Consider the following 16,538-nt stretch of genomic DNA (forward strand, 5'->3'; position numbering starts at 1 on the left):
CGGTGGCCGCGCACCGTCCGGCGGGAAGAACTGCCCGCAGGACCGGCGCCCGCCCGCGGACGGGAAGTGGCTCCCGGCCCGCCCTCCGCCGCCCGCGGCCCCGAAGCCCCGCACCGCCCCCTTTCTCTCGGCCTCTCCCTCGGCCTCCGCCACCCCGGCCGAATTCTTGCATAAATTATGCCAGGCGCGCCTGACGTCAGGTGGCGGCGCGCGGGCGCGGGCGCGGGCACGGAGGGAGCCGGCGGCGGGCGCGCGCGGCGTGCCGGGTGCGCGCAGGCGCTGGCGTGCTGGGGCCGCGGTGGCGGCGGCGGCGGCGGCGGCGGTGGCGGCGGCAGCGGCGGTGGCGGCGGCGGCGCGGGGGTTGAGCCGTGGTAGTGCGGACGCGCTCGTGCTCGGGAACTATCGGATTAAACTTGAATCGAGTGAAATTACACAAAGGAGCGCCACTGACGAGGCAGCCTGGGGACCCGGAGACCCTGAAACTCGCCAGAGCCCTGTTCGCTCCCGGCCAACTCCGCGCCCGTGGTTTCAGACCCCCCGGCCGCGGCCGCCCAGCCAACTCCGGAGCCCGCTCTGCGTTTTGTTCCCCCTTTGGCACAGGGCATCGGAGGAGCCCGACCGACCGACCCGGTGAGCTCCAGAGTTCGCCGGGCGCCTGCGGGAGGGGCGGCGGCGGCAGGAAATCGCTCCGGGCCGGGGCTGGGGCCGCGCGAGGAGTTGGGTACGAGGAGTTGGGCGTGTGCGGGGCGAGGGGCGAGGGCGGGCGGGGGCCGGGGCCGGGGCCGGCGCCGGAGCGCAGCGTCGCCCGTGCTGTGTCGCTGGGGTCGCGGTCCGCGGGGCCCGAACCCGCGCCCCGAGCGCCGCCCGGCGCCCCAACTTTTGCCTGCGTCCGCGGGGCCGGCGGCGGCGGCGGGGGCGCGCGGTCCGGCCGAGGGTCACTTCCTCGCATGTAAATGGCTTTTTGTTGTGCTGCCGGCGTGGGGGGGGGGTTACGGGGGACAGGAGGGAGCGTGTCTGCGCGCGGGGGAGCGCGAGCGCGTTTCCTCCCGCCGGCGCCGAGCACGAGTTGCCGGCTCCATTCGAAAGAAAAAGGAAGGAGAAAAAGTTGGGCTCCAACTCAAGTGCGAGTGGGCGATGGGCGCGCGGGCGCGGGGCGGCTGAGCGGCGGCGGCTCGGGGACGGCGGCGACCCCCGCCTCCCGCCCCCGCCCCCCGCTCCGGACCGACCACGCCGCGCTCGCCGGGAGCGGCGGCCGCACCGGCGCGAACAAAGTGCGTCCCTCCTGGCGCGGTGGCGCCGGCCCGCGCGGGGACGGCCACCGGGCGAGGTGGGTCGGCGGCGGGGAAAGTGCGCGGGGCGCTGCGTGGGGCGGGGGCGGCGTGAACACGCGGCGCTGGGGTCGTCCCGAACCCAGCCCTTGCCGGCCGCGGGCGCGCAGTTGCGGGCCCGTGGCCGGGGGCTCCCGGGGCTCCCCGGCGACTCCCAAGTACGCGAGGAGGAGAAGAAAGGGAGCGGGGCCGGGACGAGCGCGGGGAGGCGCGGCGAGGAGGGGACCCCACCTTGCCGAGCTGGCCGGGCCAGCGGCGGCGGTGGCTGCATAATAGCGACTCTAACCCTTGAAAGACGCAACTCGGCTCTCCCACCCCCGAGCCCGCCCAGGGAGGGGTCACCAGGTGGCCCCCCAAGGTGGTCCGGGTGCGCTCTGCCCCCGTAGAGACCCGCGGTTCGGAGCGTGAACGGCGGAGGTGGCTGGAGGCCAAGCGGTCAGCGGGGAGAGGAAGGAGGGCGACGGGGGACGCGTTGTTTGTTTGGTTCGCACCGGGGACTGAGCTCGCCGGGGGCGCGGGGGCTCGGGCACCCCGTGGGCTGCGGTGCCGGGCTCCGCGTCCGCTCGGGGCCAGCGCGGCCCGGGGGTCGGGGGGAAGGGCGGCGGACCCCGGGCGGGAAGGGGGGGGGGCTCGGGAGGCTCCGGGGAAGGAGCCGGCGGCCCCGAGCAGCCATCATTACCGAGCCGCCTTTCTCCGAATGGCTCTTCCTCGAGGAGTCCAGCGCTGTGGGAGCGCACCCCAAACTCCCGGCCGGCCGCCCGCTTTGTGAGCGCCCCCGTAGAGCGGGCGGCGCAGGGAGTGCTCCAGCTACGGTCGGGCTGTTTCCCCGGAGGTCACTTTTAGAGACTGTTCACGCCTCGATTTTAAACTAGTTTTTTTTCCCCCTCTTCGAAACAGACAATGGACAAAAGAAAAGTAGCAACCCACATGGAGAGTTTCCTTTTGAATTGCTAGAATTAGATACACTATCCAGCTCTCCACTTGTTAAGTATACTTTTTAGTCTCCCATTGCATATTATCTAACAATCGGTTTAAATAACTTATCTTGAAATATGTTCATCTTTTGGGCTTGATTTCTGGCATGTATGAAATATTTTAATTTATTTTTAAAGGATTATGTGAAGGCCCTAATTTTTATATTTTAAAACATATTAATTTAAGCCGTCTTTGCAGTGGGTAATGTCTTTCAAAGAGGTTGAACGCATTTTCCTCAGCCCTCTCCCAATAATGGGTGGGGGAGTACTCACCATATGTAATAATCAAACAGAAAAATAAAAACTTGTCTGGGTTTCCTCACGGATCTGTTAAAATGATGACAAAAAAATCTTAGTGACCTTAGCATGGGAACCTGATTTGTCCTCAGTTATAATTCCATTTAGATTGCAGTACTGTGTAAGTACTGGGTCCTTCTTATTTCAGAAATAACTTGGGCAGTGATTTTATGAAGTTGAACCCGCCTCCCAGCCCCCCAGAGTACATCTGTCGCAGAGTGTTTTTGTCTTGCTGTTGCACAACAGAAGCTCTACAGTCTTTACCCTAAAATGGCAGCTTTCATTTGACTGGGGCCCATTCATTGACAATGATAATAAAGAGGCTGAAAGCTAGATGCTTGGGGCACGTGGTTTGCCTTTCTAGGTGATAATAAGTAGGAGACATTTTATGTCTTCCAGATTTGCTCAGGAAAAGTTTATTTTCCCTGAGAAAAGTCTGTACTGTAGAAAAAAGTTACTAAGTAAACAATTTGGAAATGAAAAGGGGCGTGCAGCAAGTTTTAGGAACTAAATTTTCTTATTTTGCCAAAGAGTTGAAATATGGCACTTCTTCCTTTTTGGTAACCTGATAAAGGAACCTAATGGATCTTTGGGAGGCTTTAACAGGTGAATGTCCTCCCCGTGCTACCCAAGAGTCATTTTCTAGCACTATAGACTTTCATCATTTGTTGTCTTTTGATATTTTCTGCTTTTTCTCCATGTGTGCAAACCAGTAAATTGCAGCTTGATTAATTCTATTCTAGGTTTCAAGACTGAAATGAGTTTCTAGATAAGAAATGAATACTACTACTACTACTAATAAAAGACTGGCATGTCAATTTTACACTCTGGTTATATTGGTTTTATCAATGAACGTATTTAAATTAACTTCCTTTTCTGTGTCTTAACATAAAAGTCAGGGTAGAGAAATGATGTAGGTCATATATAGGTAATGGTGATGGTTAAAAACTCCAGTGTTATTTTTCCTTTTGGAAAAAAACCCCACTTTTTTCAAGGTGAAAATGTAGAAGTCAAGTTTAAAATAATGCCTCTAGAAACTTAGTTCATAGATTTATTGTACTTGATCTAGTTTTTAATCAGTTCAACTTACAGGACCAATTCCAAAACTTTTTCATGAGTGTTACTTTTATTGAGTTAAGATGAATATTAAAATACTGTGTCAAAGATATGTCACAACTTTTCTTCATACAGACAGATGCAGTCAGTGTACTGTAGTACAGTTTTTAAGCAATTTGGTCAAAAGAAAAATATTTTTCTCTAAGAGAATACAGTCTGAGTGCTCTTCTGTACGTGCTGTGTAACCCATAACAGTCTACATGCCAAGTTCAGAGTCGTCATTGCAAAGCTAGGCTTACAGTATTTTACTCTCTATGCTCAGGGAAGGCTGCCTGCCATGCAGTCACATCCCTTTAGTTACTTTGGGTTTGGCAGTCAGTGGCAAGCTTTCAGCGTGCAAACGGCAAATGAAGAGCAATGCTTTCCCTCAGAGAGTTTACCATCTAGTAGGAGAGAGAGTTCTATAGCTAACCAAAGACATTTCACTTGTAAGATTAACTTTGAAAGTAGTAGTGATTTTTTATCCTTTATAATCCATATCCATATATGGCCTTTAGGGTTTGATAGCAGACACCATGGTCATCTTATAAACATCTACTATAAATAAGGCATTGCAAGAATAAAAATGCTTAGTCAGGGCTGAGCAAAGTGTGTGACTACAAAAAAAAAATGGCCCTTAAAACTTTAGCTTTGTACTAAATTGTTTTACTTTAGTATTCAAGTGCTTTCTAGATGTAAACAGACAAGCACTGAAGTAGATATGGGTCACATAGCTAAAGTCACTGAGAAAGACAGAGAAGGAGCATTTTGGGCAATGTTGAGATGATGTCAGGCACATACTGGCACTATGTGACTTCAGTTGTCTTTTTTATTCACACGGACACATTCGCATATCTTTTTTTTTTTTTTACAAGTTCTTTATACGCCATTAGAAATTCAGAATTTAGTATTATATTTTCCCAGGGTTCTAAGCCATTGTATCTTTATTAGTTTAGGAGATAAAAATTTCTTTTTTTCATTAGGAAACTTTATTATTTTGTCTTAGTTCTCAAAAAACTGATATTCAAAGATGATGGATAATGTTAAAATATAAAATAAATTGGGAGTAAATTATCACTTAATTTTCTACAAAAATATGACAATGCAATGATTTATTTTAATTTGGGTGTTAGTCAGGTCGGGTTGCAATTACGGCAGAAGTCCATAGCTGATTATGGTGGTTATTAAGAGCTGGGAAGGTAATTAAAAACACTACTATTGCTCTTTTATTTTACTTGTATCAGTATATTAAAAATCTTAAATGAAATTACACCTGCATGATAAAAATTACCATAGGAAATAGAGATTACCAACACCGATAGGAAATTACAAGTAGGAATAGGAAGTCATAATGATATTGTCAAATAGAAATTTATCTTACAATCATTAATGAATCTTTGGGTATTTAGAGCGTGAGGACCTTAGAGAACTAGTCAAACTTTCTCATTTTACAGAGTGAGAAACTAAAGCCCAGAGAGATTAATTAAATGAATTGCCTCTGGCTGGTCACCCAGTTATCACAGAGCTGGCTTGGGCGCAGCTGTCTTCCCGGTGCCTAGCTCGGTGCCAGTGCCGGGCCAGCGCTGGGTTGTGCTTGCCGGATGGCCGCGCTGGCTGTGGAATAGTCTGGCTCTCTCCCTCTTGTATTTGGACTTAGAGTACCTTTTGGGTTACAAATCCTGCAGTATCTGCTAACATAGCTCTTAAAGGTGTCCTTAAGCCAACAAAATTTATTTGCTTCTTCTGTGTCATGGTTTAGTGATTTTTTTTTTCTCCTTGGTTAGGGGGTGGTGGGGAAACTATGATTATCCATCTAGAAAAATGTAGGGATAATTATTCCAGGGTTTGATTACTGTTTTCATTTTATAAGCATGTATTCATTACCATAACTAGATTCCTGTACCTTTTTTGTTTGTTTGTTTTTGATTCCTGTACTTTTAAACTAATGTTAGTTGACTGCAAACATGTTTTCTCAGTGAAGTATTTCGTGAGGGTTATGTTTTGTGTTTACTTTGAAAGTTAAAAACTATCTTATAAAAAGTAAAAATAATGTAGTGTAGTAATGAAGAAGCAGAGCTTGGGTGTGAAAGGCTGATTGGTCCTTAGGCTTGTTTGTTTAGGCCAATGTGGAATCAGAGAAGCTTCCTTTCCTGGCCATTTTAGCCTCGCTGTGGCTGTGGGTATCAGGCTTGGCTCTGGTGGCAACTGACTCTGGACTGGGATCAGTTTTCCTGTTTCATCTGCTTTCTTGTGCATTGATTCAAGTATTTATTGGGTACATGCTACCCGAAAGGTGATGGGTATATACGAGTTAGGAGCACAGGGGTGCCATGAGAAGATATGGCAGGCCCACACATACAGTAAATAAAGGTACTGCAGCATCATAGGCAGTAGATACTGTGTGGGGTGCTACTCTTTGGGAATGGCTTTAGCAGTGCTATCCAAATGATGGTAGAAGAAGGGAGCAGGATTGGACAACCCAGAGGGATGCAATGTGTTTGAGGTCAACAGAGAGCAGCTAGATGAGACTCAAGAGGCAGGTAAAGACTAGCTTGGGAAGGGCTTACAGGATATAGAATTTGGGATTTTTAAAAAAGCAGCAGAGTGACCAGTGAGTTTGAAGCAGTGCTGGACAAGAGCAGACTTGAAGACTAAATTGATGGGTGGAGTAGGGGAGGGAGAATAGATGGGGAACAGCATCCTGCCTGCTATTGTTGTGGTCCATAGTGTGGAGAAATAATGGCTTGGACTAGATTGATGACCATGGGGTTGGAGAAGAATGGACAGATTTAAGAAATATTTAGGAGGTTCAATGAATAGGACTTGAGGATAGATTTGTTCTCAGGAAGAGGAAGGTGTCAGGGAATGCAGGTTTCTAGTGTATTCCTCTGGCTAGTGATGCTGTTCACTGAGGCAGGGAGCTCCTGAGGACTAGATTTGAAGAGGAAGTTCATGAATTTTTGTAGCAAATGACTGATGTAGTCTAGTAGCACTCCAAAACGTTCCAAAATAATTTGCTAGCTTCCCCCAAGGTGTTGGTGCATGGTGAGCCCACTAAGGGTTGCTGTTGGGGGTCAGTGAAAAGGGAGAGGGGGAGGAACCTTTGTTCCTTGTCTAACATGTGACACTTCCTTTGTTCTTTGCCTAATGTGTAGCACTTGCCTACTATGTAGCACTTTGTATGAGTTTAATTATCATAGATTGAGACTAGAATCCTATGGTAAGCAGATTTTGCTACATTTTGTTCTTCTGTATCTCCACATTCTCCAGGCAGCTTTCTCTTGCTAGTTACATATTGGGACAAGGTCCTTGGGCTCTCAACAGATAGCTAGTGGGTCCAACTGTGCTCTCAGTGGAGGGAGTTGTATTTTAGGAGCCCGTTGTAGTCATACATGGGTGTGGTAGAAATGAATACATTACTTAAATAATTGTTGGAAAAATAGCATCCTTGGTCAGAATACTTACCTGATCTTTAGTGTATATGTAAACTGCTTTTACATGTAAATTAGCTAAGAAGTCACTTTATTCAATTATTATAAAAAGGGGATTATATAACATGGTTGATAGTAAATGAGAGATGCTAACTGATAAATCCAGAAGAGAAAAGCTTTTAAATTGCTAACTTTAATATTCTGTGAAATAAATTATAGAAACCCTGAGCATTTATCTTGAAACAATTTGTTGAGGGAAGTGTTTGTATTTTGGTTTTTGCCAGTTTGTATAGGTAACACTAGCATCCATTTGTTTTTGTTATGGGCCAGGGTTTGATTTTGGTATACATAAAGATATTCTTCCTAGGACTCATTGTCTGTGGTTAGGAGTCTATTTCAAAGGTATTTTTATTGACATTGTTCCTCATTGGCTTTTCTGGTGGTCAGTATGAATTGGTCGAGTCCACCAAGGTCCTTCCTGTCTCCTTCAGGGAAGGCAAGACTGTGTCTTTACAGGTTAATTTACGGACTTACACTGGTTGTAGGGACATGCTTCACTGGCAAGATTCCCTCCCTCCCTCTTTCTTTCCTCCCTCCCTCTTCCTTCCCTCCCTCCCTCCCTCCATCCCTCCCTACCTTTTTTTAACAGATCAGATATTTAATTAGGTTCTTCATAAGAAATTTAGAACTTCATTTTGTGCGGATAAAGGCCATTTGTGAGCGCAAACACAGTGCAGAGGTAGCCCTGCAGCTGAGGGACAGCTTTGGTTTTTGGCAGCGTTTGTGGGTCCGTGTCTTTCTGATCAACCTTGTGGTGGTCTGTAACCTCGTCTTTCTCTTTCTCTGTGTCAAAGATCTCATCTTCCTGGTGTCTGGGCTTGTGTAGCTACTGCTTCTTGAAGTACGCATCCATGAGATGTTTGGGGATTTTCACACCACCAGTATCAATTTGGGTGGAGGTGGCGCTGACAAATTTCTGGTGTGTTCTATGCAGAGGAACTCGATTAAGGGACAGAGGTCCACTCACTAGAAGCAGGGCCCTGCTCAGCTGCTTCAGGAAAGCCACCCTGTGGCCTCTGTGGTACCCAGGGAGCATGGTCAATGTGGTCCTGGGAAGGATGCTGGCCTGCAGTTTTCTCACATGCCAGTGGAAGGGTTTCCTGCCGTGGCTTACAGCTTCCAAGGCACATCTTCAGTAGGATAGTATCTAGTCATTTTGGAAAGTTTAATCACTTGGGCATCACCATTCTTGTCGCCACCAGCTGGTTTTGTGACAGTAGCAAGAACTTTCTTCTTTTTTTAAGGGGAACTATTTTGTTTTATTTTTTGTTTTCACCAGAGGACAAGGTTCTTGATCTTAGAGAGAGGGGAAGGGAGGGAGAGAGACAGGGAGAGAAACTTCGATGTGAGAGAGAAACTTGGGTCGGTTGCCTCTGCTACAGGCACTGACCTGGGACCAAAGCCCGCAGCCCAGGCACGTGCCCTGACTGGGGATGGAACCCACGGCCTTTCAGTTTATGGGATGACACTCCAACCAGCTGGGCCTCACTGGCCAGAGCTCTCCTTATTCTTTGTAATCCTGGGTTTAGCTGCTGAGCACTTCCTCTCGTACATGGCCTTTTGGGAATACATAGCTGTCCAGGAATATCTGCCAATTCCTCTGACTAGGACAGGGTTTCGGCTGCATTGGGGCTTCCCCTTCTTAGGCCACTTGGCCTTGAGGTTACCCTTCTTAACCTTGGCTTCAGGTTTCTTCTCCTTAGGATCCAGCTTCTCAGTTTTTTCACCCACCACCTTGCAAGATGGGAAAGAAGCAAGTTTTACTTTCACTGTAGTGGTTTTGAGGGCTATTTGAATAAATGTAGGGCTAGTAATATTCCTTTATGGTGAAATAGAAGAAAAGCTGTGTATGCAGTTTGGCCACAGATGGACTTGTGCCAGCTATTCTGTGGCAATTTCTAATACAGTTTCTTCAACTTACTAGTTTTAAATTTTTCAAAAATCTTAAAAATATATTCTCTTGTTTGGTCCCATCAACAGTGTATTGTTATGGTTAAAGAAATCATTGCCTTCTCAAAGGTGTAAATACGAAGTGGAAAGCTGTATGCAGGTTCCTGTGATGTGGGTTTTAGTGGAAGAATAAAGAGGATGTTTATTTGGGGCTCCTTCTCTCCCACCCCCACCCTTCAGTGGGGCCTGAAGGCAGCAGATTGGTTTTTCACCGCGTGCTCATCAACATGGGGGGTGGGCAGAGCGCCACTGTCACTGAGCCTTTGTGTAGGGAGCGGCAGGGAATTGGACACGTGTGTTAGTTTTGACAAGTCACTTACTCTCCCTGGTATCCTCCACTTAAGAGTCAGAGGTTTCCACACCATATTTTCTTTGCATTATGTCTGATGAAGGGCACGTATTGATAGTACCTCAGTAATTCATTTTTCTCCTAGTTCTATGGCAAGTTGGAACTACTTTAACTGATTAAAGAATCTGTTCTCTTTTTATCCTTCTGAAAGGAACATAACATTTTAAAATCTGTTCTGTCAATATTTAAAACATAATTACAAAGCCCTGGCTAGGTGGCTCAGTTGGTTGAGCCTCACCCTATACACCAAAAATTGCAGGTTCGATTTCTGATCAGGGCACATAACCGGGTTCGATCACCAGTTGGGGCACGTGCAAGAGGCAGCTGATCGATGTTTCTCTCTCTCCCTCCCCCATCCCTCTATATGTAAAATCAATAAGCATGTCTTTGGATGAGGAGTAAAAACATAATTATCAAATATATATATTATTTTAACACACACACCTAAAAACTATCTTTAACATGATAACTTAGCAGGCAGATGGGGAGAACTCCCTTGTAGAGTGCGTGCCTTTAGTTTCCAAGGCAGTGCTTGCTGTTGCAGTGAGTGAGTAAGTGAGTAATAAAATCCATTTGAAACGCAGGTGTGTGATAGAAAATATGCCTTAGTTGGTGAGGACACTCTAACCAACTGAGCTACCCGGCCAGGGCTCTCAAGGTAAACTTAAAAAAATAAATCTCCATTGCAGTATTTTATGTTCTTGTCCATCTGACCTTGTTTGTGCTCGAAATTTTGCTTTGGCTTATTGTAGGTGTATTGATTTTATCATTAAAATCATGCAGACTCATCTTGACAATTTAAAAATCTTGATCAAACAGTGTTTATTTTCTCTATTAGGTGTGTTTTGGGGCAGTCAACTAAAATTGTGCAGAAACACCACCACAACATTAAAAATAACAGTAATAATGCAACAAGTAACAGTTACTGAGCATTTCCAGTGAGCTAGGCATTATACTAAGTGTTTTCATGGATTGTTTCAGTTACTCATCAGAACAACTCTAGGAAATAGGTAGCATTATTAACCCTGTTTTACCAGTGAGGACACTTGGACTGAGAAGTCAAATTGCCCAGGGTCCTACAACTCGAGCAAGCAGTGGAGAAGGAACTTAAACCCAGATTGGTCATTCTTCAGAACCTGTATGTGCAACCATTGTGCCACCTTGCTGTCTAGACCAGCTTGGAGGCTTGAGTCATTGCTGTTTTAATAGGCAACACCCTGTGATCCGCTGTCATTCCATGTTGCTGTAGCCTGTCAGCCCAGGCTACTTCTGTCTACGCTTCCTCTGCTTGTGCCCACTGCACTTGTGGAGCTGTGTGTCTTGGGGATGTTTGGCACCTAAGATGACCAAGTTCCATGCCCATCACCTTTAATTTCCTTCTTCTCCCATGGAGATGAGAACAATTGTTCTTGTGGCTGTTCCCCCCTCCCCCCGCCACCCCGTGGTGGCTGAGAACTTGAGCTGTGACATCAGACAGATTAGCTAGTGAGTCATAAAAATGGAAATAATATTATCAACTACCCAGAGTGATGGTGGAAGATTAAAGGAGGAATTCTGTCTAAAGTACTTAGTATAGCATCAGGCATATTTGCTTAGTAGTTAGTAGCTCACTCTTAGTCATTGCACTTATCAAACCATGTGTTTTGATTTTGTTTTTAAGTTAAAAAATCCCCCGATCTTATATCGTGACTAGAAAAGAAAGAGTGGCCTGCAGTGGTGGTTGGCTACATGGTTTTCACTCTTTTCAGGAGTAGGCATTACTGAATGTCTGTATGTGTCTGTTCAGGTGTGTGACTAGGTGGTACTTACCTAACCCTCTCAGTTCTGCAGAGGTGATTCAGATATCGCAGGTACTAACCAGGACAGATTTGTGGGGGCAGTTCTCTTCTAGCTGTGAAGATGCTCATCTAACCAGATTACAACTGTTTTGCTAGTGAACCAGCCGTTCCTTCTTTTCCCCAAACCTGCATTTCTCAAAAAATCAGAGATGCTATCCTAGACCTAGAGTGGTGGGGCATATCCAGTCAGTTCTGGAATATTTGCCATTTCCAATGCAGACCAGAGTGGTACAGGGTGTTCTCAAAGAACATTTGCTTCAGTCCTTTCCCTTGGAATTTTATTTATTGTTTAAGAAAGAGAAAAGTGGGGATCTAAAATGAGTAGCTTTGGGGTCAGGGTCTTGGATATGAGTTGCAACTAGAAAGTGAGGAAACCCCTCCTGGAAGGGTAAGACTGTGGGGTGGCCTCCTTGGAATTCCACTGCTATCCAGACTGGCATGAAAATTGAAGGGATGGAGTGTAGACAGCTTTTTATTTTATACTGTTTTATTTTCACTTACCCATGACTCTAAGGGAAAAAAATGGGGGCAAAGTATAAGCCAATAAATATCGATATATGGGAGTTCCTGTACTATACTTCCATCTTTGCAAACTTGAAAAAAAGTATCAAAATCAAAATGTATCAGTATCAAAAATCAAAATTAAAATAAAAAATGTAAAATCAAAACTTTTTTCACAAAAAATTTATATGAATTTGCATTTTGCTGAAACTATTTTTTACATAACTGTTTCCACTAAATACCAAAGTAGGATTAATCAAAATGCTGAGGTAGGGACAGTAACTGCCATTTTATAGGTGAGGAAGCAGAGTTTTAAAGATTGTGTAATAAATTTGCCCAAGATCACAGCTATTAATGGTAGAGTTGGGACTCAAATCAGGATAGACTGTAGCTTAAACCTATGTGCAGAAATTGCTTGGGATGGTCTCACCAAGATGACTTAGGCCTTAGGAGGGTGGGAAAGATATTTGTCAAGAACTTACACACCTGTGCTTATGAGGGCTGACTCCTAGAGAGAAATTGTGAGGCTCCAAGGTGTCTCAGTGGATTATAGTCAGACACTTCCTTTCCTCCATCAACCTAAGACACTTGCTCATTCCCAGGGTTACTAGTGTCCCAGCCCTATTTTCGTCTATCAGTCCATCTAAGATGTAGCCAACATCAAAGTATTCAGCTTGCTACAGAATTGGTTTTCCTCAAACTTTCTTTCCAGTGTTTATATAAGATGCATTAATTTACTTAACATCTTTTTCTCACTGCACAGGACTTGAAAAGACCCAGGATGCTACACTCTTGTTCTTCATAGCTGCATTAACTTGGTTATATATGCGGCCTCCACGAAGCACTTGCAAACAGTTCTGCTAACACACAAGACAACAGTCCGCCTTTCCAGCCATACTGCAGCATTTAAATAGGTGTAAAACTTAGTGTATAAATCTGTAGACATCTATCTTCTTTTTTTTTTTTTTAAGATTTTATTTATTTATTTTTAGAGAGGGAAGGGAGGGAGGGAGGGAGGGGGAGAGAGAGAGAGAGAGAGAGAGAGAGAGAGAGAGAGAGAGAGAGAGAGAGAGAGAGAGACATCAATGTGCAGTTGGTGGGGGTTATGGCCTGCAACCCAGGCATGTAACCTGGCTGGGAATCGAACCTGGGACACTTTGGTTCCCAGCCCGCGCTCAATCCACTGAGCTACACCAGCCAGGGCTGACATCTATCTTCTTTATAAAAAGATAAAGTCCAAAATCTCAATACTACTTTGCCTCATAGGAATATTCTATGGTGATACATTTCTAGATTTTGTAAAGGTTTTGTAGTTTTTTTTTCCTTCACAATTGAACAAGCTGTCAGCTAATTTGAGTACAGTGAGCTTCTAGTTATAAGTGAAATTTTACTATTTTTTGTGCACTTAAAATTTTAATTTTTGTCTTGATTTGTCAAGTTTCAGAGCCAAGTTTATAACCAGAGTTAGCATTTTAAGTTTTCTTTTTTCCTTCTTATTAACAACAAAAATAAAAACCTGTTCTGGTGTCTGAAAGAAACTTCAAGTTTATAAGGAATTTTGTGGCTAGTGTTACTGCTGAGAGCCATTTCCATTTAGTTGCTGGGGTTCAGCAGGATAAGGAGAACTCGGTCTTCTGTGCCGTTGAGTAAGGACATGGTACAAAGACACAGGTGAGTGCCCTGCACAGTTGAGCCCTCAGGTGGTGGTACTGCTGTCCCTGAGTGCTGGCTGGCAGGCAGTGCCACCATGCTCTAGATGGAAGATGCATGTCGTCCTGTTTCACTGTCTTGGTGTGGTGAACAAAGGCAGTTTCTGTGCGAGCACCTGTGCAGGAACCCAGGCTTCGGCTCACAGAACGGCTGATGTCGAGGCCCGACTGTCATTCTCTCTGTGCAGGCTTTTCAGAACTCAGGGAAATGCCCGCATCGTTGGCATTATCCTTTGTGTATCATTGCCATCATCATCATCATCATCATCATCATCATCACTTGGCAAACCTGAAAATGAGTCTTTGCTACCTTAGTTCCTCTAAAAAGACGGTTTGGGCTAGCTACTGAATCTGCTCTGTGCTCGGATGTGTGTCACCTACACGAGGCTTTTTGATTCAGAGCATTACAGTATTAAATCATATTATGAGATTTCCTTGTGTAGCTTTTACTCTTCCAATATTTGGTTTTCTGAAAGGAACCCCAGCTTCCCCTTTTTTTTTTTACTGTTTGGAGACACTTGCATAGAAAATGCGTGTCCATTACTCTGGGGACAGAAAGCTGAGGACAAAGATCTTGCAAAAGGCCTTGATCCTGCAGCTTTTCAACAAGGTTCCTGGCCCCTCGCCCTTTCACCTCACTAGGACTTAGAAGGTAGAAGGTGGTTTTGCAGATGTCATGCATCCATTGGTGCACAAGGAAGAGGAGAATTCTGAGCTGGACTGAAGTAGCTCTTCATCTGTTTTCTTCAAGGAACCTGTAAAATGGGTCTGATAGATTATTTTGAGGATCTTATATAATTATTTAAAAAGTTCACCTGGTAATATGAGAATGACTAATAAAATATTAATAAAGTAATTAGTAATAAAGTAATTAGTACTTAGTAATAAAGTAAAACCTTATATTTATCAGGCTTTAGAATCAACACAATCATGTAGGATACTTGTTAAAAATACAGATTCCTCAACCCCATACTAATTTCACTGACTTAAAATCTCTGTGGGCTATCTAGAATCTGAATTTTGTATCTAGGCGCTTTTGATGTCCTTTAAAGTTTAAAAGGCAACTGGCTGTTGTAGCTCAGTGGATTGAGCACGGGCCTGCAAACCAAAGGGTTGCTGGTTCGATTCCCAGTCAGGGCACATGCCTGAGTTGCAGGCCAGGTTCCCAGTCGGGGATGCGTGAGAGGCGACCACACACTGATGTTTCCCTCCCTCCCTTCCCTTCTCTCTAAAAATAAATAAAATCTTAAATTTTTTTTAAAGGCCACATGTTTAGACCAATATGTCAGGTTACACAAAAACAATTTAGAAAAATGGATACTCATATAATCTTAGAAAATTGTTTGGAATTTTGCGAGTAATGTTCTTCTGTTACAAAGAAGTGAATGAAATGTAGCTGCAATTTGGCTTACCAATTAATGTAAAAGGTAAAAATGGACAATGGTCAGGAGTGTGAAAGCATAGTCTGCTTTAAAGGTGGTGTTAAAAGAGATGGACTGTAGCATGTTTTGTATGCATTTGTTAAATTTTTTCCATTACTGCCACAGAATACACAAAACCTTGTTTTGTGTATAGTTCTAGTTTATGTGGTACAAAAAGAAAATTGATTTAATGTGCAGCAGTAACAATTTTAGGGCAACCCATTTCAAGCCAGTGTTATTTTCAAGGGCATGCAGTACATTTAAAATGAGTTGTCTTAAAGGTACTTCAGCGAGTGGGTCACTGCACTTCTTGAGGACTTGGTAGCATAATCCTACGTAAGAGACAGGGTGTTAGGTGGAAAGGTAAAGGAAATACTTACGTGGAACTCTTTTCTCAGCTGTCTTTCTCCCTTTTTTTCCTCATTTCTTTCTCACTAACCTCCCTACCCTCTTTGAAACTCAGCTCCCAGACCTTGGCACCGAGGCACTGTTAGGGCCTTCCCTCCCATGCTCTCTCAGTTCCCCATTCCTCTTCTTCTACTCCCTCAGTACAGCCTGTATTTAGGGTGTTGGTCTTAGCTTTGTTAGGGGCTAGCTTAGGCCCACAGCTTCAGCTCCTATTATTGTGTGATTAATATGCTAAATCTGTGTTTTTATTTCCAGTATCTCCCCCAAACTTCTGTCCTTTATATTCTCAGCTTGTCTAAAATCCAAAGTCTTCCTAACATCACCTCCTTCCTGCAAAGCAGAACAAAAGCCTGAAAAGGCAGAGCAGCCCTTCCCCTGAACCTCAGCTCCACATCTCCAGCCTGTATGATGTCTTTTGCCCTGTTCCCGCATCCTGGCAGTTCCTGCTCTGCAGGTTCCTTCCTCCGTGGGCCCGGTGTCCTTGTGTCCTGGCATCCTTGTTCCTTCTGCTACATTGCACCCTCCCTGTCACCCACTTGGCTGTTAGAGCCCAGTTCCAGGCTTGCTAGGCCCCTGCTGTTGTTGTTTGCAGTGGAGGAGAGCAGGGCAGTGACCAGTGGGTGGGGGAACCCCCCCTCCCTCCCTTCCTGCAGTTGGTGCCTCACTGCTATGACTGTGAGTTTGCCCGAGCTCCTGCCCCTCAGCCCTCCACCGGAGCATGGCTGTCTGCAGAGACAGGCCTACCTCCAGTCCTCCTCCATGGGAGAGGCCTCTGAGTGCAGCTGGGCAGGATAAATTCAGTACTGAGGCAGTGTCTCGATGGTGTGAGGTTGCCGTGCACCAGAGGGCTGTCTCCTCTGTGCCTCCTCAGTGACAGGTACCACCCCCTGCTTGGTTGTCTCCCCACTGTTCCAGAACATGGAAGACCCCTTCACCATGTCCTGGCATCTAATTGGCACATTTTCCCATGGTAACATTGTTTTGATTAGGTCCTCTAGGTGCAGTGTGAGTCAATACAATGCTTTTATAGGTCAACATGCAATAATGTTCACATTATAACATTGTGCTGGAGAAAAAACTTAAACTAGCAACTGAAATCCTTTCGGGAGGGGATTTCTTGCTGAAGTGAGAATTTCCAAGGGACCTGTACTGGAGTGGGTCGTGTTAGCACTGAGCA

At 45.6% G+C, this 16,538-nt stretch overlaps 1 protein-coding gene and 1 pseudogene across 4 annotated transcripts in view; one reads left to right on the forward strand and one right to left on the reverse strand.

Moving 5' to 3' along the window:
* Positions 1-283: 283 nt before the first annotated feature.
* The window catches only part of CHD7 (chromodomain helicase DNA binding protein 7), a 197,671-nt gene continuing 181,416 nt past the window's right edge, over positions 284-16,538 (forward strand). For 3 of the 4 annotated variants that reach the window (XM_045861487.1, XM_045861490.1, XM_045861491.1), the window contains exon 1: positions 284-630. The gene's annotated coding sequence lies outside the window, so the exon portion shown is untranslated. Of the gene's footprint in view, positions 631-1,205; positions 1,328-16,538 lie in introns of those variants that run through there. The other variant, XM_045861488.1, reaches the window with a different exon arrangement.
* On the reverse strand, positions 7,808-14,214 carry LOC123833240 (annotated as a pseudogene).

This window comes from Phyllostomus hastatus, unplaced genomic scaffold, assembly GCF_019186645.2.
Source record: "Phyllostomus hastatus isolate PE091 unplaced genomic scaffold, TTU_PhHast_1.1 phas_scaffold_21, whole genome shotgun sequence".
Lineage (NCBI taxonomy): Eukaryota > Metazoa > Chordata > Mammalia > Chiroptera > Phyllostomidae > Phyllostomus > Phyllostomus hastatus.